This window comes from Megalobrama amblycephala, linkage group LG15, assembly GCF_018812025.1.
Source record: "Megalobrama amblycephala isolate DHTTF-2021 linkage group LG15, ASM1881202v1, whole genome shotgun sequence".
Classification (NCBI taxonomy): Eukaryota; Metazoa; Chordata; class Actinopteri; order Cypriniformes; family Xenocyprididae; genus Megalobrama; species Megalobrama amblycephala.
Window position 1 is genome coordinate 16,534,723 of NC_063058.1, and position 26,501 is coordinate 16,561,223.

Genomic DNA, 26,501 nt, shown 5'->3' on the forward strand with positions numbered 1-26,501 from the left:
TGCAAAGCACCATAATAACCAGAGGACTGTGACAGACTAACAGAGCTTTTCCGCTGACGCTAATAGTTCCCTTTGGACTGAGGGGTGACGTAGCTTCTCGTAGAGGGTTGAAGATGCATCCCTTATAACTACATCCTCTGGCAGTTTATCTACTTTGCTGCACCCTTTTATTTACCAGCTAAGGGCTATGCAGCTGTGCGTTTTGTGGTCACCCTCCCCTATCACCACCTTAAATAAAACACCACCCAACCGATTGCAGGGAATAGGAAGTCTATTTCAGAAGTAGTCATCCAAACACAGAGAGGACTTCCTATCTGACATTCCTGACCTGGGCTGACTTCCTGCTTCTCCTTGGCTCTCCCAGACGTGGACAGACAAATGTACACTTTATGAGATTTTATGGGTTAAATTTATTTTTTAAAATTAGGATTAGGTTGAATTGTTCAATCTAATCAACAAGGCAAGTTGAGAGACTTGCAGTTGCATGAAAACAAGGAATCTTATTTGTTAATTGTGGCCTAAGTGCATTTGAAAAAAATCTGTCTTTAAGAACAATTAACAATGTTTGTCACACATCCACTGCTATAGAGCAAATGCTTTACATTCCAGCATAGCAGAGTTTGTGGTCAGGGTTGGGGTGGTGGCCATGGTTAGGATTTTGTCTAAGGATGAGGTTAGTTTTTGGGAAACAAATTTTGGGGAGCATTTGAGAATTTTCATGTAATGACATTTTGGCTAAAGATTTGGCAAAGAAAAGTCTCAATCTATCCAGTAGACTTTGGCTTAGGCTTGTGGCATGAACAATTTGATTCTTAAAAATAAAATTACGAACTAAGAATGCTTTACTAAATTTTAATATTTGGTGAAACATTTTAGACATATTAAATGTAGAGTGCCTGCTTCAATCAAATAAAAGGAAGAGATAAGACTCTATATTGAAGAAAAATACTTTATTTAGAAGCCAAATTTAAAAATCCAGTTTTGTCTTATTTTTGTTGAGTAAACAAGGAAATACTTGCATACCTTCATGCAGGGGTCAATACGAGGAAGGAAACTCTTCTAAATAAATATCAGTTGTCACATGTGTTTTAAATGTTTTGATCAATTATGATATTTGTTGGCCAAAACAATGAATTTCATAATTAACTTTTTTAAACCTAGCATAGGCAGGTTACAATGTGACAACTTACCCCATATCTGTGACCCATCATTCAGTAGCATTTATATACTTTAAGGTACGAGTCTATGCAAAATGTGACTTGGGGAAAAAGTGTAACAATTAGCCCCAGACTACCTAATTGTAGTCCAGTAAGCCAATAAAAACTTTCATTTTTTATATTTAATATTTGTGCAAAGTATAACATGGGATAATTTTTAAAACATATTTCATGTTTGAATTAATTTACAGTTCTAGATTGTCTTAAATGTTTAACATGACATAAGACTGTTTGAATTAGTCACTGACACCCAAAACTATGATGGATTCTATGAACAAACCTCTGCTTTCAAAGTCCAGGCTTTGATTGGCCCATTTAAAGTTGGGGAACACATTTGACTGCCAACAGCAAGCGTTGCCATATTTTAATGTCATTCAAGGGTGTTAGAATGAGCAGGAGATTAGATAGGGGCCCCTAATTATTTTGGCTTTAGTTCTGGATTAACCCTCTGTTCTGTCGACTTCAATTCACACTCGCCGTTTGATGAAATGTGAACTGACATAAATTCCGCGGCTCACTTTCAATCCGATTATGCAGTTAAATCACCGCAGTTCGAACCCAAGCAAGCGACTCTGGCGGGTCCCTATTCTCCCGGTCGTCCGAAGCCCTGACAGCTCCTCCCCGAAACACAGGGACCCACGCTACCTCCTCACAGGACCCACGCTACACTCTTAACCCCCGCATGAATAGGGCCTATTCAGCGAGGTAACGCTCAAGCACAACCTAAATATTGTATTTATGAGCAGCAAATAGGTGGCACCTCCAATATAATGCTCGTTTCTTGAATTCCCATCGTTCTTGGTCTTTTTGAAGGAGGAATAGCGCCATGTTACAATGACCGGGCTTGTGTTGTTGGCCACATTTGGAACAAGAGGAACACAAGAAACCGACATACCGTTGAAAACGTTTAAATGCATAGCGTTAATTCGCCTAAGGTTGCGGAACACAATCAATTTTAAAACGGTGCAACAGAGTTGAAATGACATGGTGTTTAGCTATTTTCTCAAGGGAACAGCTTTGTTTTGGCAGCGCGAGAGAGACATTTCTTTACAGCGCGTTCACGCAGTTTAAACTTTAATGTTTATTTGAGTTGTCCGAGATTATTAAAGGTAGAACGGTTTTTAAATCTAATTTAAATCGTATATGCCAAGTTTGTAGTGATGTAATCTTTATAGGCAATTCGTGTTTGTTTCAGTATTTTTTATTTTTTAAAATTAGACGCTTATTTCCACCACACACACACACACACACACACACACACACACACACACACACACACACACAATAACAAAATATTTATTTTATTTATGTGAATGAAAAAATATAGGCCTAAGATAAAGACTCCCTGAAGTATTTAAACTCATGAACATTAAAAATAAGCTATTAAAAACAATTTAAAATCATAGCTTTTGCTCCCGCCAAAAGTTTTTTTTTTTTTTTTCAAATAAACCTTAAAATATAAAACAACACCCATCAAGTCATAAAACAACAGTAATGCACTTCTTGTCCTTATTTTAGGCTGTTATATATAGGCCACCAGCAGAGGGCGATGTTAGCGCGGATCCTGCAGAGAAAGTGTTTTGAATTTATAATTCTTAAGCCATCTAAGACTATTTAAGTGGGGTTTCCCATGAATTTGCAATATTTCCACAGTAATTACGATCACATGGTTCTGAATAATAAATACTTTATCCTCACACAGCTGATACGTATAGTTGCTTCATAAAGTAAAAATGCTGTCTTTATTTTGACAGTCCTACTGACATATAAATGATTTATGGATATGGACTAATATATATATATGTGTATATATATACACTACCGTTCAAAAGTTTGGGATCGGTAAGATTCTTAGTGTCTTTAAAAGAAGTTTCATCTGCTCGCCAAGGCTGCATTTATTTAATTAAAAATACAGTAAAATCAGTAATATTGTGAAATATTATTACAATTTAAAATAACTGTTTTCTATTTGAAAATATTTGAAAATGTAATTTATTCCTGTGATGCAAAGCTGAATTTTCAGCATCATTACTCCAGTCTTCAGTGTCACATGATCCTTCAGAAATCATTCTAATATGCTGATCTGCTGCTCAATAAACATTTAATGTGTACAAAATATTTGTGTACAATATTTTTCAGGCTTCTTTGATGAATAGAAAGTTCAAAAGAAGTGTTTATTTGAAATCTAATCTTTTGTAACATTATAAATGTATTTACTGCCACTTTTGATTGATTTAATGCATCCTTGCTGAATAAAATGATTTCTTAAAAAAAATATTAATTAAAAAAAAATCTTACTGACCCCAAACTTTTGAATGGTAGTGTATAATGTTACAAAAGCTTTGTTTGTGTTGCTGTTCTTTTGAACTTTCTATTCATCAAGGAATCCTGAAAAAAAGTACACAACTGTTTTCAACATTGATAATAATAATAAATGTTTCTTGAGCAGCAAATCATCATATTAAAATGATTTCTGAAGGATCATGTGACACTGAAGACTGGAGAAATGATGCTGAAAATTCAGCTTTTCCAACACAGAAATAAATTACATTTTATATTATATTCCTATAGAAAACAGTTATTTTAAATTGTAATAATATTTCACAATATTACTGTTTTTTACTGTATTTTTAATTAAATAAATGTAATCTTGGTGAGCAGACGAAACTTCTTTTAAAAATATTAAAAATCTTACCGATCCCAAACTTTTGAACGGTAGTGTATATATATATATATATATATATATATATATATATATATATATATATATATATATATATATATAACACACACACACACACACAGACATACAGTGTCTATTTTAAATATTGATTAGTATTATCTAAAGTTCTAATTCATACTTCTAATTCATTCATAGTTCTAATTCATACTTAAATTCATACATAAATGCTTCATAAAGTAAAAAGGCTGTCTTTATGTTGACAGTCCTACTGACATATATATATACAGTGTCTATTTAGATTGTGATTAGTATAAAATAGTTCTAATTCATACTTAAAATGTACTTATACTTTAAAATAAGCATAGTATAGAAATATAAAATATACTTTAAGTATAAGATTAAATTCTTAATTCTCTGAAAAATAGGCTTAATTCATTTTAGTTTTCAGTTAACGGTCTTAACACTAGTTAACAATACTTAGTTTTACTGAAATTGTATTAAGTTTTGATGGACAATTAAGAGATTCCAGACTCTTTTGTACTTGTTTAACCCTTTGGTGAAAACTGTTTTCTATTAAATGTATCTCTTTTTTCTTTCTTTCTCCAAATACTTTAAATTAATTGTAGCTATTATTGTACAGTTAAGAGCGTGGATTTGGATACTATTGAAGAAAGATGTGTTGGTCAGTGATCTGCTCAGTAATTTGCCTGAACTTTCCATCCGATGTCAAGCAAATGTTGGACTATTGTTCTGTCCAGGTGAAGGAAATTGCAGTGAGCAAAGTGATTTTGAGTTCCTGCAGTACATGCTGTTTTATTGTCTTACATTGATTGGTTCACAGGATATTCATGGTCAGTTGGTCCTGATGATTGTTGATCCAGACAGGGAAATCTGACTTTAGTTGAGGGGTTTAGAGAACTGAAAAAAGGTGTATTACCAATGTAGCATTAGTTTGGTTTCCCCTTTTTTTTTGGTCAAGATACAATTGTTTAGTTAAGAAACCCAGCCGCCTTCACAGTTAAAAACTATAGTGAGTTTCACTTTGTTGCACATAAACATGTTTGTGGAAAGTTTTCCTGAATCTTACATAATGTTCTTGAGTTGTTCTCTTCATATTTAGCGCTTTTGTCCTCTTCAAACAAGTCCAGTGATTTTCCCAGGAGTAAGAAAGAGAGCACTGAAATCTCCAAATTGGTATGGATCTCACCATCTCGCCAAAGCCTCTTTGGCAAATCTCTGTTTGATTTGACACTCTTGTTTGCCATTGCAAAATCTTTCTTTTGTTGTGTCTGGATAAGCTTAATGACTTCTTTAACTTGCGAGCAAGATAAAGCAAGGAAACATAAGACGGATACTTTCACAGAAGAACTGCTCTTATTGAGGTGTTGCATCTGGATGACAAAGCATCATAAACATGGCAACTGAATTCATCTTAGTGAAGAGTTCCAGGCACGTTATCATGTGTTCAGAGAAATGGAAAGAATAGGGAAATCAGAGAAACTGAGAGCAACTTTGTGCAACTATTGACAGTGCGGACCCACCACAGCACAATTCAGGGCAGCAAACACGACCACAAACGCCTGTATTAAGGGATCAATCAGGGTTTGAATGGACCAGCATTAGCTGGGCTCCTAATTCTGGTTTACTAACACCTGTAATAACTATCAAACAAGTGGTAATCTCATAAGCCCCCACAGCATTTACATATTCCTCATTAGCTTGTTCAAACCTGAAGGATGCACTTTCTCTCTGTTGGCGGTCTCAACTCCTGCACTCTGACTGCTTGGGTGGCTCGATGGCTAAGTGACCGGTCTGAATGTGATATGTATATGTATGTAAGGGATTATCTGTATTAGCATCAGCGTTTACCGATGCGGCCATATTCTTAACATGGCTCCGGATAATTGGAATGGGAGGAGAAGATGGCTGATCCATTAGTTCATTCTGTTTGCTTAGTAGATGGGTTGCCCGTTCTTCAATTTTACCACTGGGGAATGTTTTTGTGGAAAGGGTGCGTACGTGTGCGCGAGGACTTCTTTATGCTTACTAAACCTAAGCAGATTCCGCCACAAAGCAAATGCCTTGAAGTCTTAGCATGGCTCGCACATAGTATCGGGAGTTAGACCAAATACTGTGGATTTTTCAAGTGACTCTTGAGGGAATGACCCAATCAGACCACACAATCTGTGCTCTACAAGAGAGAGATCTTTGAAATCTATAAACACCTTGAAAGCCCCATTCTTGCGCCGATAATGCTGTGCTTTCGAAGCTCGCCATCAAATGTGCCGAAAACTACTTCAAAGAAAATTGAAACGTAACAAATTCTGTCAGGGTAGAAAAGGATAATTGTAAGGCTCTAAATGGAGTTCATTTCGCCTGCATTGTGTTTTTTCTTTCTTTTCGGTTTGGTTGGTGGGTTTTCTTGAACAGCTGACTGAACATCTGTACTGGAATTCCGATTGCATCAACACAGATTAAATCTGGTTAATTTTCAATATAATATAATATATATATATTTTAATTATGTTTCATATTATATTAAATGTTTACCCTAGAAAAAAGAAAAACATGTAAAAGAAATGACAAAATATGTATTAAATATTTATAAATATTTTAAGTAACATTTTATTTAAAAATCTGAAATATTAAATATGTATTTATAGATATCTATTATATTAATTTTGTATTTATTCATATTTAAATGTTAAAAAAATATTTATTGTATTGTATAAATATTACATTATATATGTAATTTATTATATGTTACATTATATTATATAAATATATTAATATAATGTAATATTAATATAATTCATATTTCAGATTTTTAAATAAAATGTTACTTAACAAAATATTTAATATTTAATACATATTTTGTACAAACACACACACACACACACACAAATCTAAGATATTACATAAACATGTATTTTTATATAGTTTTGGTATTTCTATTAAAATATTTATTGAAATATAATTAACATATAATAATTTAATATTAAAACTAAACAATAATTCGGTATACAAATTAATATCAAATATCTTATAATATAATATAATATAATATAATATAATATAATATAATATAATATATATAATATAATATAATAATAAACATATTATTTTTGTATTATGTTTCATATTATATTAAATGTTTACCAAAAAGAAAATATAAACATATAACCATATAGAACATATAAAAATATGACAAAATATGTATTAAATGTTTATAAATATTTTAAGTAACTTATATATTATTTAAAAATCTGAAATATTAAATATGTACTTATAGATATGTATTATATTCATTTTGTATTTATTCATATATTCATAGATAAAGTTATTATATATTACATTATATTTATAAATATATTAATATAATGTAATATTAACATTATTATTCAGATTTCAGATTTTTAAATAAAATGTTACTTAAAATATTTATAAATATTTAATACATATTTTGTACACACACACACACACACACACACACACAAATCTAAGATATTACATAAATGTATTTTTATATTGTTTTGGTATTTATATAAAAATATTTTTTTAAATAATATCTAGAATTTATTTTATTTATAAGTATTGTTATATTTAATATAATTTAATTAAACATATAATAATTTAATATTAAAACTAAATAATAATTCGGTATGCAAAATACATATCAAATATCTTAGATTTTAATATAATATAATATAATATAATATAATATAATATAATATAATATAATATAATATAATATAATGTACATATTATTTTTTATTATGTTTCATATTATATTAAATGTTTACCAAAAAGAAAAACATATAAAAATATGACAAAATATGTATTAAATGTTTATAAATATTTTAAGTAACTTATATATTATTTAAAAATCTGTAATATTAAATATGTATTTATAGATATGTATTATATTCATTTTGTATTTATTCATATATTCATAGATAAATTTATTGTATATTACATTACATTATATAAATATATTAATATAATGTAATATTAATGTTAACATTAACATTATTATTCAGATTCCAGATTTTTAAATAAAATGTTACTTAAAATATTTATATAAATATTTAATACATATTTTGTACACACACACACACAAATCTAAGATATTACATAAACGTATTTTTATATTGTTTTGGTATTTATATTAAAATATTTACTGAAATAATAACTAATATGTATTTTATTTATAAATATTTTAATATTTAATATAATTCAAATAATCATTTATATAACAATTTAATATTAAAACAAAATATTAATTCTATATACAAAATACATATTAAATATCTTAGTATTTAATGGCTAAGTGTTCTAATATGAAAGTGTTTTACACATAAAAACTGTCCAATTGTTGGTGATTTCTTTAAAGCAGAACTGTCTATATTTTTTCCCATAACATTTCTCTAAATAACACCAAGTTAAATAGCTAACTAGTACTATTATAATACTAACTAGTCAGTTCTGCTCTCAGTGTTTTCTGGTCCCAATATCTGCATTGTTTTGATCACTTCATCTCAAGCCCCCAGGATTTTGGCCCACTTAACCCGTCTGGTTCTTTCTCTTTAGCCATATAGGGATGGAAGCTCTGGCTTCTGGTCCTGACAGGGGGCAGCTCAACCAGTGAAGAATGGTCCAGGCAGCTGGTGTGACTAAGCCATGCCTTGTAAGGATGGGGCGGAGTGGCGTAGACTGAAGGCAGGATGAGGCGGATGAGGCGGATGGGGAGGGGGGCACCATCAGGCTCTCCGCAGAAAACAGTGTCTTTACATCACACCAACTGTTCACATTTTCAACGCCGACCCCCTTTTTTCTTCTTCCTGCCAGAGCTTTGTTAACAAAACAGTTTACTAAGCGCTGGTAAGACATGTGGTTAATAAAGTGCAGAGGGTGCCGTCAAAGACCTATGCGGTCCATATGGACCCCACCAAGCATCTGTATTGTCCTCCTGTCATTACGCTACTTAACAAGACCTAACTGCATTAGATCACTAGAAAATAACAACACATGCTCAACCTAACGCTTCTGAATGCCATAATATCATCTTTTGTATAGTCTTTTGTACTTAAAAAAATGTTAAAGGCAGCATCTATACTTCAAACTTAATCTTAGCTAAAATTTGCTGAGTGTCAAAATGGCTGAACATGAACAAAATCTCCCTGGAGTAAATTATGACAGATATGTTGCTTCAAACCTGTATGACTTTCTTTCCTCTGCAGAATACAAAAGAAGATAATCTGAAGAATGGCAAAGTCCAAACACCATCGGACCCCATTGGCTTTCATTGTACGGACAAAAAAAGGACATTTGTCATGATACTTCCTTCTTTGGAGAACAAAATAATAAGTCATACTGGTTTTTAACAACACAAGGGTGAGTAAATGATGACAGTATTTTCATTGTTTGAGGTTAAAAAAGTAGAATAGCTATAAAAAAGAGTCACAGTCAGAACAGAAATATTGTATAATGCCAGCAATCTTTTCAGCAATCCTTGACATAACAGAAAACGAACCATTCGAAACACTATCTGCACACTCTGTTTGCCAACTAAGTGTTCTGCTCCACTTCTAATGATATGGCTAGTGATATAATGTGACTTTAACTAGATCATCTTTTCCGTATTCACACAGTAAGATACCCTGGGGAGCTGACAATAGATCCTTTGAGAGAGGAAGGGAGGTCTGCGCTGGCCAAAGGTTAAACAGGGCTTTTGGCTGGTGATAAATCACTATTAAATGAGGCCTGTATTGCCGCGCATTGTCGTTGCTCACTTTCAAACCCATTACCTTCTGGTTGTAAAGCTGACACAGCTAATGAACTGACTGCTTTGAACTGGGGCCACAATATTGACTGGTTGCTTGGGGCAGATGTCTCAAGTCAAGCGACTAGTAAATGTACATTTGATTAAGAAAGACTCTTCGGGTCTTTGGGGGTGGAGATATTCTGAGGGGGTGAGGCTGCTTGGATAGCAGGGGGCTAGTCTACACTTAATGAAAACACTTGAGGAAGTTCATATTAAAACAATTGGGCTGACTGAATCGAGCTGATGAAAGAGTGTAAGGCATGCTGTTTGATTTTGCGAAAAGACAAAAGGCTGCTAATGATTAGCCAAGACGTGGTCAACTCACTTCCTCTACAGATTCTTTTCTGGTGCTGATGCTGATTTTGACTGGTTTGATTGACATTTGAGACAATTCCCTCTGCTTAAAAAAAACAACAACAACAACAACAACAACAACAACAAAAAAACATGGGCCCCAAATACAATTTGGAAATTTTAACCACACTTAAAAATGTCTAAATTGCATTGCATTAGATAACAAAATGTCAAACAAATTAATCACAGGTGTAGTTCATCATAACTATATGTTGTGACATATACACTAATTTTTGGCAACCAAATGTCCAAAATACAGCCTGGTTTCACAAACAGGGTTTAGATTAAGCCAGGATTAAGCCTTAGTTCAATTAGGATATTGAAGTGTCTTAGAAAAAACATTACTAGTGTGCATCTTGAGACAAAAACAATGGCACTGACATATTTTAAGACATGTCAGTGCCAGTTACTTTCAGTTCGAACAGCTCAAACATGCATTTTAGTCTGAGACTAGGCTTAAGCCTTGTCTGTTGAACCATCTATTGTTTTATCATTGAAAATAAGTTTCTTTTTGTTTTTTTTTTGTGAAGTGTTTTGCTTGAAATCAATGCTTTTTGTCTTAAACCTAAATCTAATGCAATGACATTTCTACATTTTTATGTGATTTAAGTGTACAAATACTTTTAGGGCCACTTTATGCTACCTTTAGACATAACAGTAATGAATATATTGCTAATTTTCAGTAATGAATATATTGCTAATTTTCTCAATAAATTCATTTTACACTTCTATAGCTATAACTTCTATAAAAAGAATCATGGTTAACTGTTATCTTGTGCTGCTGGTGAAGGATGGGGAGCTGAAGCAGTGTTGAGATGTGCTGATTAGCATATAATTGGTCCTTTTGTATTAAACACAAGGAATTAGCCTCCTGTTCAGCCTGCTGTTAGCAGCCTGGTTTCCCATTCATTTGAAGAGAGAGCGAACACACGGCCTGCTGGGAAGTGCTTGCATCTGACAAAAATGGAAAATCACCAAAATTATAAAAAAAAAAAAATCTATCTATTAACTAAATTGATAAATCTATCTATCAACTAAATCGATAAATCTATCTATTATCTAAATCAATAAATCTGTCTGTCTATATAAATCGATAAAGCTATCTGTCTGTCTATCTATCTATCTATCTATCTATCTATCTCTAAATTGATAAATCTATCTAAATCGATAAATCTATCTAAAGCAATAATCTATCTATCTATCTATCTATCTATCTATCTATCTCTAAATCGATAAATCTATCTATCTATCTATCTATCTATCTCTAAATCGATAAATCTATCTATCTATCTATCTATCTCTAAATCGATAAATCTATCTAAAGCAATAAATCTTTTTATCTATCTATCTATCTATCTATCTATCTATCTATCTATCTATCTATCTATCTTTTTATCTATCTATCTCTAAATCGATAAATCTATTTAAAGCAATAAATCTATCTATCTATCTATCTATCTATCTATCTATCTATCTATCTCTAAATCGATAAATCTATCTAAAGCAATAAATCTATCTATCTATCTATCTATCTATCTATCTATCTCTAAATTGATAAATCTATCTAAATCGATAAATCTATCTAAAGCAATAAATCTATCTATCTATCTATCTATCTATCTATCTATCTATCTATCTATCTATCTATCTATCTATCTATCTATCTATCTATCTATCTCTAAATCGATAAATCTATCTATCTATCTATCTATCTCTAAATCGATAAATCTATCTATCTATCTATCTATCTCTAAATCGATAAATCTATCTAAAGCAATAAATCTTTTTATCTATCTATCTATCTATCTATCTATCTATCTATCTTTTTATCTATCTATCTCTAAATCGATAAATCTATTTAAATCGATAAATCTATCTAAAGCAATAAATCTATCTATCTATCTATCTATCTATCTATCTATCTATCTATCTATCTATCTATCTATCTATCTATCTATCTATCTCTAAATCGATAAATCTATCTAAAGCAATCTATCTATCTATCTATCTATCTATCATTGCACTTTTATGATCTTCCAGAATCAATTTCCTGATGTTTTCTTCATTTAATTTACCCAGTGAATCTTTAATCTCTTGATGATTCACCAATCATCAAAGCTAAACATGTAATCTGGTTATTTCACACTGGTCTGTTATCCACACAGTGTTACACCATTAGTCATCATATTGACCCAGCCAGTTTCATGGTGCGCCTGTTGTAAATTTGTTGTTACATGGTGTGTCTGCCACGGTCCCCGCAGCATATTTGTTTGGGTCGCATGTGTGTGTGTGTGTTTGTGTGAGAGTGTGTGCAATGCTTATGTGTGTAGGGCCTGCCAAGCTGCCCCCATCTCTGATAAATGGACTGTGGTCAGTCTGGGGGTGGTGGGGGTTCACAAGGCCCCACGGGGCCAACTCTGCTCTCGGATGCAAGGATGAGGTGGACCCACGCCAATTATGGTCTTTTGTGTGGGCTAACTTTGTGATTGACATCGGCTCTACCCTCTCCCCATGGACCCCATTTACACATACTGGCCAGTAACTGACCTGCACAGGGGAGGCAACGCATTTACCGAACTCTCAACTGGCTTTTGCCTTAGGTCGCTTGCTGAGTTTTTAAGCAGAGATTAACTTATGACTTCAGGTGAGACGTTTATTATTTTCTTAGAATTACAGCCTATTTGTTGGATTAGCGAAACAAGCTTAAAAATTAAATGTTTGTGATGTAAGATCAAGTGTGTTTCTGCTACTTTATATGTGTAAAACAACTGTGGCGCACTGATCAGGCATCAGTTAGGGGTCATTAAGGCATCATCTGTAAATCCCACACATTCCTGCTCATGAAGACACAAGCGTCAGTAGCAAAATGATCTCATTGTGACTTTCTCTTTAATTTTCAATCAATTTATAAGGGTTTGCCTTTTCCTGCCTCTATCAATGAGCTCTCTTTCTCCGTCTTTTATTTTCTCCCTAAAGACAGCTGAATGAGCATGCAAGAAGATGTGAGCATAATGACCCCGGCAATGGTGACAAAGCCTAATTGGTCACGGAGGCCAGTGGCTAATGAGCTGAAAAAATGAGCCCATGGGTGTGTAATAACTGTATTTTCCTCCATTTCTTCTCCTTTCGTCACAGTCTTGTGTGGCATTTTTAACCAACTAAAATGGCACCAGATGCAACAGGGCTCAGACATTTTGACTTGAATTGGGAAACCATATGTTCAGATAAGTCATGGTTTCCCTTTTCCCACAGGCAGGGGCCAGTGCATCTGTGAGGAAAAGCACTGGTGGCCAGGAAGCCTTGCTTTATGACTTTACACAAGAGCTTACGGTCTTGGATGGCATTACTTGGGCAGGTTTTTGCTTTAAAAAAAAAAAAAAAAAAAAGGAGATGATGTTATGGAGAATGATTGAGATGTGATTTTTTTTCGCCTTTCTCCAATAATATTTTTGATAGAGGCTTTTTTGCAAAAGGAAAACACCTTAAAATTGACAGTTTAAAATAAAACAAGTTTACTTAAATGTCTCGACCAAACATGACAATTATGTCATTTTCTAATGGCTTTCAAAACCAACCTTTTTTTGTGGAATTAAAGTAGAACATTTAAACTGCTCTTTTCCATACAAAGGTCATCAAGCAAGATTTTCAGTGAATAATGACTAAAATGTCAGTCTTTACATCACACAAAGCTATCATATGGCTTCAGAAGACTTAAGCCCAAAGTATACTTAACTTTTTACGCGTACGCCAGGGTCAGCGTACAGTGTGCGTGACGCAAATTTCGTTATCAGAAGAGTATGTGCGTACTGTACACGCACCGCCGGATTTTTGTAACCGCGCATACTTTGGTGACACATGCGTATTTACTTTTTTTGCAGTAACTAGTTTATCCACAAGGTGGCGTCGATTCCCAAGGTAGTTGAAGAAAAATTGCATAAATGGAACAGACCGGAACGCATGCAAGCTACAGCGACGATGGAGGTCTTCATAGACGAAAGATTGAGCGAGGAGGTTAGAAAGTACCCTCATTTGTACAACTCTAGCATGAAAGAATACAAAGATTTTTACATGGGTTGTAACTCGTGGCGAGAGATTGCTCAACTGCATATGCGTCGAACGCCTGTGTACCCTTGCGACTCAAGTGAAGTATACATTGCAAGGCTGTGTGTTCGACTGTGGCCGTATGCTAGCGTACGCATAAAAAAACGAAGTATACCCAGGGCTTTAGAATATAGCACACAAGACGTATGGACCACTTTTATAACAGTTTTCTCCTTTTTTGGAGCTTGACAGCCCAGTCCCCTTTCACTTTTATTATACGAATATCTCTTTTTGTGTTTCACACATTAAAGTCATATTGGTTTGGAGCAGCATGAGTGAGTAAATGATGACAGAATTCAAATATGTTGCTCTCTCATTTGTAAATTAATTTATAAAAATATGAATTTATAAAAAAAATAATAAATTAAATTGAAATTTTAAAATTAATTTAGATGCATACATTTTATATCAATTTCTAAAACATATAAATATTTTAAATTAATGAGCATATTTCTGCTTGTTTGGTTTATGTGCTGTGGAAAACCCTTAAACAAAGGCTTTTTTCAGCAGCTCTTGCTGCTCACTTCAGATTCTCCGTGACTTCAGTCAAGTGAAGTTACTACCTCCGTTTTTTTTTAATATACTGCACTTCTTGCCCTCATGAACCTGTTGAGAGCCTCTGAAAGGGACCTGAGGAGTGCTACTGGTCCCTGAAAATAGTGCTGACTGTCGGGCCAAAAGGGGGGGAGTCTGCTTTTATTCAGTGCCTAAGATAACAGCATACAGAATGATAGACTTCTCTGAATTGTTTGTTCCTCTCGCCCATTGTTCTTCCCTCCATTCAATGAGTCTCTTAGCCGCACTTGAGGGGGGCCGTCACAGGTAGGAAGGCAACTGAGCTTATTCCCAGCACATGCTTGATTGCCTCCTTATAGACTCTCACTCTCAAGGCTCTGAAAGGCCTTGGCGGCCTGGTGAATAAACTACTGCTCGCTTCCATAAACTTTTTCTCCTCCCGAATTTTCCGAGGATGTGAGCAGAGGAGCTCAGAGCCAGGCTCGGGGGAAGCGTCTGAAAAGGGAGTCTGTTTGAGAATCAAAGCCCACCGGGTCCACCCTCTCTGCACACGCACAAAGGATGAGGGTGCAACAGACCCTGCCCACCGAAGAGCAAACTTCTTGTTTGCACCACCGCAGGTACGGCCTGTTAAACTACGTAGCGGAACTACTTTTTCTTTGACGTAGTCATGAACAAAATATCTAAACGTGCTTGATTTCTTGATGACATTGCTTCTAAGCATTGTGCTTCTTTTGGGAATCTGATAGTGAATGAAGATCTCATTTTAAATTCATTTGGCTCAGACCAGACTTATACATATAAGAAGCTGTACAGTGAGTGATTGCTTGTCGAAATCAGTCCGTCTTGACTGTCTTGTCTCCTTCCTGTGGATTGTTCTTCTCTTGTTAATGAGGAGAGACTGACAGTGGAACATGCTGGGCTTTGGTAGAAGATCTTAAACAACTTTAAAGACATGTTAACTATTACCACCAACGTCAAAGGGTTTTAAGCTAACAAGACAATGCGGATGCCGACAGACGCGCTTTTACAGATCACATGAAAGGGATTGAGTCATGGCATGCCAAAGAGTTAGATAAAGAAATCACATCAAATCTTATGTAAAAAAGAACAACACGTGCATAATAGCAGTTTTGGACCCTAAACTGATTGATTTGATCAGAGATCAAACCATTTTTTGACTAAGAACTGGACTTAACTGAGCTTTGATGCCGGCCACATTTTTAAAGTGACCTGACTTAATCTACTTAGTCACATAATAAATGAAATCTTAGTGTTTGAGAGACTGAAAGCAGTAGTTTGATCAATAAGCTGACTAATAACTTTTGAGGACCGTTTTAATGTCTCCACATATATTGCTTTGTGACACTTGCATGTTATCCACCTGTTTAAGGAATGTTGTAAAGATGTCCATCAGAAAATTTTAAGTGGGTTTGATTGACATTGTCTTTATGAGGGAATAGACTCTGCTTAAACATTGTCTTTATGTGCTCTGTGTTTAGCTGTTGGACTGTGACCCCTCCATCTGTTCAGGCTAATCTGGCCATTATTTGGACACTAGCTTCATTCTCATGCAGGATACACTCAGTCCTCCATCAGTGAAGAATTTGATCTGAGCCCTAGTTTAACACTGTATGCATGATGTTAAATTAAAGCCGATTTGTAAATTAATTGAACTGACTTTGTATAACATATACTTATTACTAGCTTGATATTTATTAAATGTAGAGAATTGTACTTGTTTCTGATTTGTCAATGACATTGTGTGTTCAAGTCACTTAGAATAATCACCACTATACTGTACGGATGTCATGGTTTGGTGCATACAGTCAGACGATGAATACAGCCAGTTACAGGCGATCCACACTCCAATCCAGAAGGGGGCGCGCACGGTAATGCAATGCTGTTTGCTAACCGCCACAACAGGAAGAAGAGCAGAAGAAGAAGAGGCGATCTATGCACCAACCCAAAACAAGTGTTCAGATGGCACGCAAGAGCTTGCTAGTAGCCTATACGCTGAGTTTCGATTATTTTTTGTGACATGCTTTACAAGCTTCACGGAAAGGAAAGCGAGACGGCAGGAACGGCATCCTGTTTGTTTGCTTTATTTTACAATGTTTTGTTTTTTATTGTGAGTTTACAAAAATAAAAATAGACTTTTTACAGTGTTGAATGACGTATTACTCTTATCTGTATGACCATAAATGACGGAGTATTTTAAGTTGTTTCCACTGTTATAATGAGACAAAAACATTTGGCATTGTGCCGATTTGTGGAGTGGAAGTCTCACTGCTACAGTCCAGTGATGAAATATGCATGTCTTAGAAATGGGAGTAATTGCCAGTAATTGCACACGTCAGTTCTATATGAGGCCATTTTTTGTGTTGCTTGGCATACAATAACAGCAAGATATACAGTATCTCTAAGAAGTGAGTACACCCCTCAAATTTTTGTAAAAATTGTATATCTTTTCATGTGAAAACACTGAAGAAATGACACGTTGCTACAATGTAAAGTAGTAAGTGTAGCGCTGGCCACAAAAGTTATTACACCTCTAAGTGAAAATGTCCAAATTGGGCCCAATTAGCCATTTTCTCTCCTCAGTGACTCGTTAGTGTTAAATTGGGTGTTATCGCTCTCACTCTCTCATACTGGTCACTGGGAGTTCAACATGGCACCTCATGGCAAAGAACTCTCTGAGGATCTGAAAATAATAATTGCTGCTCTACATAAAGATGGCGTAGGCTATAAGAAGATTGCCAAGACCCTGAAACTGAGCTTGTGTCTAAAATGTACTCTCTCCTGTGAGGTACTGTATAGACAGATAAACAAATGACACACACACAGATAAAATATATATATATATATATATATATATATATATATATATATATATATATATATATATATATATATATATATATATATTAATGGCCTCAAGTGGTTTATTGCTGTAATTGGACACAAGCACTCACACTTTAATGAAATATCTCCTTGTGAAAGTACTTCCAACATGATTCATCGCTAAATGACACCGAAGGCCACACCGGCCATGGTGTACAATGACTGACAACCTGAAGAGTGACATCATGAACCTGGACACCCCAAGCAGTGGCCAAATCCCCTCAAGATCACAGGTTCTCTCTGCTTTAAAGCCACTGTTTATAATCTGACTTATCACTGAGTCACTCAGGGCTGATGCAGAAGATTAGAAAAAATCTCAAAGAAATATGAGAGAGCAGCTTTTTGTGCCTTTTGTTGCCGGCCTTGACCCCATGTGTCTTCCCAGTCGAGAGAAACTATAAGCTTAGATCAAGGAGAACATTAAAGGGAGAGCGAGAGAGAGAATAAGAAGTAAATGTATTCATAAAATCAGTAGGCTTCTGGGAATGGGATTTATGTAGCGCAAGCTGTTACCTTTCATATGGGAACCTGTTTAAGTTGTCTAAGTGAGAGAGACACTGATGAAATTTTGACAGAAATGTTTTTGTGTAGTTGCTGAATGTAAGCATAATGCAAAAAGAGAGGTTTCTTAAGGAATTCTTTTCTGTCCCATCGAGAGCGACGCTTAATGGATAGCGGATCCCTCCACATGCACTCCCCCGAACCCCATCTCATTCAAGTGAAGTTGTCCATTAATTAATCTCTGTTTTTCTCTCCAAACACTTCTTCTGTGATTTCTCTCTCCTTTCATGGTCGTTTTACACACACACTCGTGAGCAGCACTATGGGAAAGAAAGCCCTATAGTCAGCCACAAGTATCTTAATTAAGGCAGAGAATCGCAAGCAGGCTCAGCTTATTTGGGATTCCTTTCTTGCATGCCGAAAGAAGCCAGGGAGAAGTGTGAAGTTGCACTTTAAGTTCAGCTTGTTTGCCGCTGCCAGTATAAGGTCTTAATAGATACAATGACTTGGAGAGGTTTTCAAATTAAAACTGGCAAGACCCCTCCACTGCCCATGCCATTCACTCTCATTATTTCCAATATGAGGAGCTGAAAGGGAGAAGAATACAGCATCTTCAAAGTCCCCCTTCAAATAACCCTTGTTGGTAATTAACAGTGTGGATAGATATCGTCTTAGTTTGTCATGGAGAGCCGAGGCCAGTGAAGGTTCTGGGTGTCTGAGTCTCTCAATTCAATCTCTGTGAATTAAATACTGTTTCATTTCTCAAAGAAGCTTTAATTCCAGCCTTTCTAGATATGTGATGATTGTTGCGGAATTAATGAGCAGGAAGACGGACAACACTGCCTCTGAATATGCTCAGAGGAGAATCTTATTGCTCTTGAAAGAGGTTGCTCTTTCATAGCTCATGAGATCTGAAATCATTGGTTATGTTTTATTTTGGTATATTTTCAAGTATATTTCTCTGAAAATTACAACAGATACAGAGTTATAAAATTATTGAATGTCATGGATTATATCATTTGGAAATTTTGGAAGCGTTTGACGAGAAATGTATGAGTTCATACTGGATTTTTCATTCCTGAAAAACAGGAGATAAAAGAAAAAGTTATTTATTTTAATATATTATTTTTTAAATTTTATTTACTCATTTAATCGCATTGTTGTGTCTGAGAAATAATTAAGATATTAAAGACATTTCTGTTTTTTTTCTTCTTTACCATGGTTGATATGTTGAAACCATTTGTATCCATACTATGCTGGTCAAAAGATTTAAATAATTTTTTTTTTTTTTTTTTAAGTTTTTAAAAGAAGTCTCTTATGCTGCATTTATTTGATCAAAATACACCAAAAACAGGCAAAAAAAAAAAATTGCAATAACTAAAAAAATATATATTTTAATATACTTTAAAATCTTATTTATTCCTGTGATGGAAAGCTGAATTTTCAGCATCATTATTTCAGTCTTCAGTGTCACATGATCCTTCAGAAATCATTCCAATATGTTGATTTTTAAAAAAAAAAAAACATTAAAAAATCTTATTTATTCCAAACTTTTGACCAGTAGTGTATATAATTCATTTGTATAATTATTTGGGTAACACTTTATTTTAGGGTCTTTAAAGTAGTTGCTTATTAGCATGCACATTACTAGAATATTGACTGCTTATTAGTACTTATTAAGCACATATTAATGCCTTATTCTGCATGACTATATTCTACATTCTTAATATAGCTTAACAACTATCTACTAACTATTAATAAGTAGTAAATTAGGAGTTTATTGAGGGAAAAGTCATAGTTAATAGTGAATATGTGTTCTCTGTACTAAAGTGTTACCATTATTTGTAATATAATTATTTTTATATGAGCTCACTTGTTTCAATCCTGTTTAATTTTGCATGCCACTTTCTATATTTTACTGTTTCTCTCAAAACAGTCCAATAGTCTTGTGGCCAAGTCCTTGGACGTGTCTTGGCTCAATGTCTATTAAGAATACTGTTCTCTTTGAGACGACAACCCTGAATTCATCCTCATTTTCACTCATCTTTTCAAACTGGCCCTTTTGTTCAAATCAAGAGATGGGAGAAACCATCAGTATGTAAATTGCATGCTCATATGAGACTTGCTTATGTCGCTCTATCTATTGAGCCACTCTATCCATTCCCAGATTTATCCCTAAAAAAAGAGAAACAATTATTTGGATGACAAAAGAGTGGGGGGTAACGACTCGTAACGCACGCAAGAGAAATCACATTTGTGGGGGAATTACAGAATAATTACACATATGCCCGGATTGCCAGCATTCATGGGCTCTGACAATATTTTAAGGATTAGAGATGTTAGTGGTGCGGCCCTCTGCCAGAGAAGGAGCTTGCGGATGCATTCAAATGCAAAAGCATACCGTTAGGAGGGGGTAATGCCGTCTGTCTGTAGCGCTCGGTACACTTTTGTGAAGGGCGTCCCATCCAACAGATTCAGCCACTTGATGCCCAGATCTGCTCTCAGAGAAGAAGTAGTTAACAAAGACAGACAGCCTCTTTAGGATAAAAGTAATTATCTTGAAGCTGATAAAAGTACTGCTTGACTGAAGCCTTCTGAAAACTATAACAGATAGCATATTTTTGTCTTGAACGTAATCCGAAAAGTTGAATGCATGACATGGAACAGTTTGATTTGGAGTGGGGGGAAAAAAATGTTGAAAAGATGGCATGTTTTTGCTGATTTCCAAGATCAATGGAAAGTCCGAAAAAGTAGATTCTTTTAAAAGGAATATTCCAGGTTCAACACAAGTTAAAGGGTTAGTTCACCCAAAAATGAAAATTCTGTCATTAATTACTCACCCTCATGTCGTTCCACACCCGTAAGACCTTCGTTCATCTTCAGAACACAAATTAAGATATTTTTCATAAAATCCGATGGCTCAGTGAAGCCTCCATTGACAGCAAGATAATTAACACTTTCAATGCCCAGAAAGCTACTAAAGACATATTTAAAGACTACAGTGGTTAAACCTTAAGGTTATGAAGCGACAAGAATACTTTTTGTGCGCCAAAAATAAATAAATAACGACTTTATTCAACAATATCTAGTGATGGGCGATTTCAAAACACTGCTTCATGAAGCTTCGAAGCTTTACGAATCTTTTGTTTCGAATCAGTGGTTCTGAGCGCGTATCAAACTGACAAAGCCACGTGAACCATTGAAATTTCAAAACACCTATGACATGACAAAGCCTTGTTTACTGAAATCATGTGACTTTTATGCTCCGAAGCTATTTCAGCTCAATTGACTGCATTTGTGGCATAACATTAATCACCACACAAAATAATCTTGATTTGATGCTCATTTACATTAAAAAGGCAAAAATGGAGGTTACAGTGATGCACTCACAATGGAAGTGAATGAGGCCAATTTATGGGGGATTTAAAAGCAGAAATGTGCTTATTTTATAAAAGCACCTAAATTATTATTTTCTGTTAACATGTATACATTATTTGAGCTGTAAAGCGGTTTACATAATTTTTAAATTGATTTTAAGAGTTTTAGTGTTGGTGGCGTTAAAGGTGCCCTAGAATCAAAAATGTAATTTACCTTGGCATAGTTGAATAACAAGAGTTCAGTACATGGAAATGACATACAGTGAGTTTCAAACACCATTGTTTCCTCCTTCTTATATAAATCTCATTTGTTTAAAAGACCTCAGAAGAACAGGCGAATCTCAACATAACACAGACTGTTACGTAACAGTCGGGATCATTAATATGTACGCCCCAATATTTGCATATGCCAGCTCATGATCAAGGCATTACACAAGGGCAGCCAGTATTAATAATTTAATATTAATATATATTAATATTAATTATGCACAGCTGAATCATCAGACTAAGTAAGCAAGCAAGGACAATAGCGAAAAATGGCAGATGGAGCGATAATAACTGACATGATCCATGATAATATTATATTTTTAGTGATATTTGTAAATTGTCTTTCTAAATGTTTTGTTAACATGTTGCTAATGTACTGTTAAATGTGGTTAAAGCTACCATCGTTTCTTACTGTATTCACGGAGACAAGAGAGCTATCGCTATTTTCATTATTAAACACTTGCAGTCTGTATAATTCATAAACAACTTCATTCTTTATAAATCTCTCCAACAGTGTGTAATGTTAGCTTTAGCCACGCAGCATAGCCTCAAACTCATTCAGAATCAAATGTAAACATCCAAATAAATACCATATTTATGTGATTAGACATGCTGCATGACGAACACTTTGTAAAGATCCATTTTGAGGGTTATATTAGCTGTGTAAACTTTGTTTATGCTGTTTAAGGCAAGCGTGAGCTCTTGGGGTGTGGAGCACGAGAATTTAAAGGGGCCACACGCTGATCGGCGCATATTTAATGATGCCCCAAAATAGGCAGTTAAAAAAATTAATTAAAAAAATCTATGGGGTATTTTGAGCTGAAACTTCACAGACACATTCAGGGGACACCTTAGACTTATATTACATCTTTTGAAAACACGTTCTACGGCACCGTTAAGTTATCATGGCTACAGAATTACACAAATTGGGTATAAATTTACACAGAAAAGGTTAGTAAGTGATTTTATCACACCTACATTATGTTAAGTAGCATATTGTGTAGGTCTTGTGGCTATACGATTGAAATGGTGAGTATTTTAATGTTTATGGACTGGCTCCATACACTTCCATTGTAAGTGCTTCATTGTAACCCAGATTTTTGCTCTTCTTTTTTTTTTAAAGAAAAGGAGTTCACAAATGCCTAACTTGTATTAACACCTCAAGGCTGATAATAATAACTATTTGTACACCAAAAAAAGTTTATTTTTAAACAAGATATGATTTTTTCAAAGTTTTTAAAGCTGTAAGCAGCAGTATCTTGTCTGTACGGTCCATGAAATTTCCTCATTGTTGATGTTTAGACATGGAAATGTAAGTCATTCATGGGAACTAAAACCATGAAAAATGGATGAAATTACAGTCTGTTCGGGTGAAAGGGCCAGAGCAGGCGAAGCACAAAGGCAGATATTCTGGTGTTAAAAGTCTGGTGGCTCTCTAACAGGTGAAGGCCTCCAGTGTGTGGCGACGGCACGTGAATGTGACCGGACAACAGGCGTCCTGCTGGGAAACCACAAAGAGGGAGCAAACACCATAACCACCAAGACACTGAGCGCATCAAGTGCCGGCTTTCACTCTCGCCTAACCTTTGGACTTCTTCAAGTGTTACAGATATGGCACATTTTGGCAAACCAGTAGCAGCCAATGGGAGATGAATGACCAGTGAACGCTTTCATTTGCAGAGACCCCTTTTCAACCGGGGCTAATATGCGGAGAGCAGGCGTTGCTTGGGAATAGCCGCAAGTTCCTCTTTGCTTTTTATCTCTCTGTGTGTGCATGTGTGTGTGACGGCAACCCTTGAGAAATCTGATTTGGGGCCCTGACTGAAAGGAAGGCAGGTTGAGCGTGTGTTATAATCTTAGAGAAGGTATGGTGAACATGACACGGCTCTCAAACTGAGAGCAAAACATGCAAGTGATTGCTTTCTGAAGAGGACTGTATTTTTTTGTCTTATTTGTTGTCTCTACTTTAGAATTTCAGCCTCCTTTTACATTTATTCATTCAAAACCCATATAAAATATTTAAATAAATTATAATTCAGCAATTGAAAACATGTTCATTACAGGACATGTATTCAAGAAGTTAAAAAAAAAACTGATGACATTAGGAATGAAATTGCAAAAGGTTTGTCAGTATATCTACAGTAATGCTATTTAAAAAACATAACTTGACCATACCATCAAACTTCATGTTACTTTTTCTCTGAAGTTGCAAATAACATGCTCGTCTTGTCTGCTAACAGAGTGTCTAACATAGACATGTCTCTACTGGCGGCCTGAGCTTGGCATCGCAGACAGCTGCACAAAAAGTCTTTCCATACCAACTCAAAACATCAGTGGGGAGGGGAAGAGACTTTCTGGCCTCTTAGAGGCAGCCTCTTGAAGTCGGGTCCGACAGTCAACTTGGGGTGTTGATTAGTAACCCCCTGCCAGAGGACGAGCTCGCGTGCCTGCACCATTCGCCACCTCCGGTCGAGGTCTCCAGCATGCCGCCCTTTTGAGAGCAAGTCAAACTGCGGCCTAAAATGCTGCGGAGAATAAAAGTCCCCTGTGCAGCGGTAGACATCCAGCAGACTCCCATTCAAGCCCTCGACCTCCATGAAAACGGCAAAATCAGAAACGAACCGTTCGATCTCTGCATCCCCTTCGACTGCGGGAGAATGGTGGGCTTCCATTTTCACAACTCCCCCCACAGATTCTTTTGTTCTCGCTGTGGCCCTAATAGTCTTTAGATTTCGCTTTGACCCAGCGAGGGTTATAGACTGCTGAAAGAGTCCCTTTTGTCCCTAGTCTTGAGAATAAGGAAAAAGGGAGAAATAGTCTATAAAATTCCAAAATAGAATCCAAAAAAGAACAAAATTCATTAATATGAAGGCACCAAAAAGGTTCTGTATGATTATTACCATCCTCGAGTTTGCTAATGAATACGCATTTCCTAAATTACAAGTTATCGGCTTAATGGCTGTCCTCGGCATATAAAAATATACAGGAGGAACTATGTTTTATTCAAAATCAGATTTATTATCTGGATAAGAAAGGGTCCCATAAAAATGTTAGGATGGCCATTGAGAGTCCCCTGGCCCTTTGTGAGTGGAACCCCTCCTCATCTGAAGAAGGAATGATTTCATGACTGACTGAGAATGAAGAACAGCCTCAGTTCTCAAGTGACTATTTTCCTGACTCTCTCTCACTCTCTCTCTAAGCAGTAACACCTACATTGTATGCAGAGAGACAGAAAGCATTGAATGGCCTCAAAAAGAAACCCCATTCACTTCAAGGCAGCTGGGCAGGCCAAGTGTTCAGCCGGCCTCTTTACTCATGGATGGGTTTTTGTGCAAAGCTTGAGGAGAGGCCTCCAGCGCTCCTTCTTTAAGGAAAAGAAAGACAATAAATTTGTCTTGTGAGCATTACTACTGCTCAGTTATTCCACATAGCGTTACACTGTAGCCAATATACAGTTTTATACTTTTCCTGAACAGTTTTGTGCCCTTTTTGGTTGATTTGATCTGCATTTTCAGCAATGCATTGCCAGGGGCTTGAATAAGTGCCAGTCTTGAAAGAGGGTCTTTAGAATGTATAGGGGGTCAAAGGTCTCGCAGGAATGTATAGATCCTTACAGCCATCAGTCTTGACCATCAGTGGACAGCAGAAAATAACACTGAGTCTAGAGTGGCTGTTCACTTTATGAAGTCCCCTCAGAAAAGAAGAATTGAAGTTCCTCTTTGGCCTTTTTTCCTGCTCTTTTCTTTCTCTACCTCCACTTTTAAAGCATTGTGCTTTAAATCTTTTTTCCGCCTCAATTACAAAAGGTAATTGTGAGATAAAGTTTATAATAAGAACTATATATAATAAGTCATACATTGAGATTTAAAGTCAATGTTTGGGATTTAAAAAGCAAAACTGCAAAATAAAACGTAACATTGTGAGATATAAAGATGCAATTATTAGAAACTAAGTTATTGGGAACTGTAAAGTCAAAATTGGAAGATTTATGCCTGGTTTCACAGACTGGTCTTAGATTAAGCCAGGATTAGGCCTTAGTTAAATTAGAGCATTCAAGTAGCTTTTCTAAATGTGCCTTAGAAAAAAAAACAGCGCCGTAACCACCATAGACATTGACCAATAATTAGAAATGGCATTCCAATATTTGACATTCTTGCACTGCTGTACTCCATTACGCAGTGCCCCGTGTGTTGTTAGGATGATAAAAAGTTTTAAAGTTAAATTTTTAGTCTGGTCTGCCTCAGCGGTCTAACTTAAAATGATTGAGATGGCCAATCAAAAGTAGGCGGGGTTTAGTGTTTACAGAAGCAGAGCGTGAATTCCAGTGCGAAGTGTCAGTTTAACATTAAAAAAGACGTAAATAGCGAAACATTTGGTACGTCAGCTGTTTTATGATAGAAAAGTTTTAAACGACCGACAGCAACATCCAGTGATGCAAACTACTTTTTTTTAAATGAAAAATATGCATTTACATGATTTAATTCCTAACTGAGTGTGAAGAGACAAGAAATGTTTTGCGTTTTCAACATATTATAAATCTTTTGAGTCGAATCAGTGATTCGGATCGCGTATCACACCGCCAAACTGCTGAAATCTCGTGCCTTTGGCACTCCAATCCACTGATTTGATTCGTAAAGTTCAGAAGCTTCAAGAAGCAGTGTTATGAATTCGGCCATCACTAGATATTGTTAAAAAGTCGTTATTTTGTTTTTTTGGCACACAAAAAATATTCTCATCACTTTATAATATTAAGGTAG

General features: G+C 35.2%; 1 long non-coding RNA gene across 1 annotated transcript; it reads left to right on the plus strand.

Moving 5' to 3' along the window:
- The first annotated feature begins 1,498 nt into the window (after nt 1-1,498).
- On the plus strand, nt 1,499-11,046 carry LOC125247595. Its single transcript, XR_007180117.1, has 3 exons — nt 1,499-1,922; nt 8,491-8,781; nt 9,141-11,046. It is a non-coding gene; the product is annotated as an uncharacterized LOC125247595 (long non-coding RNA).
- The last annotated feature ends 15,455 nt before the right edge of the window (nt 11,047-26,501 follow it).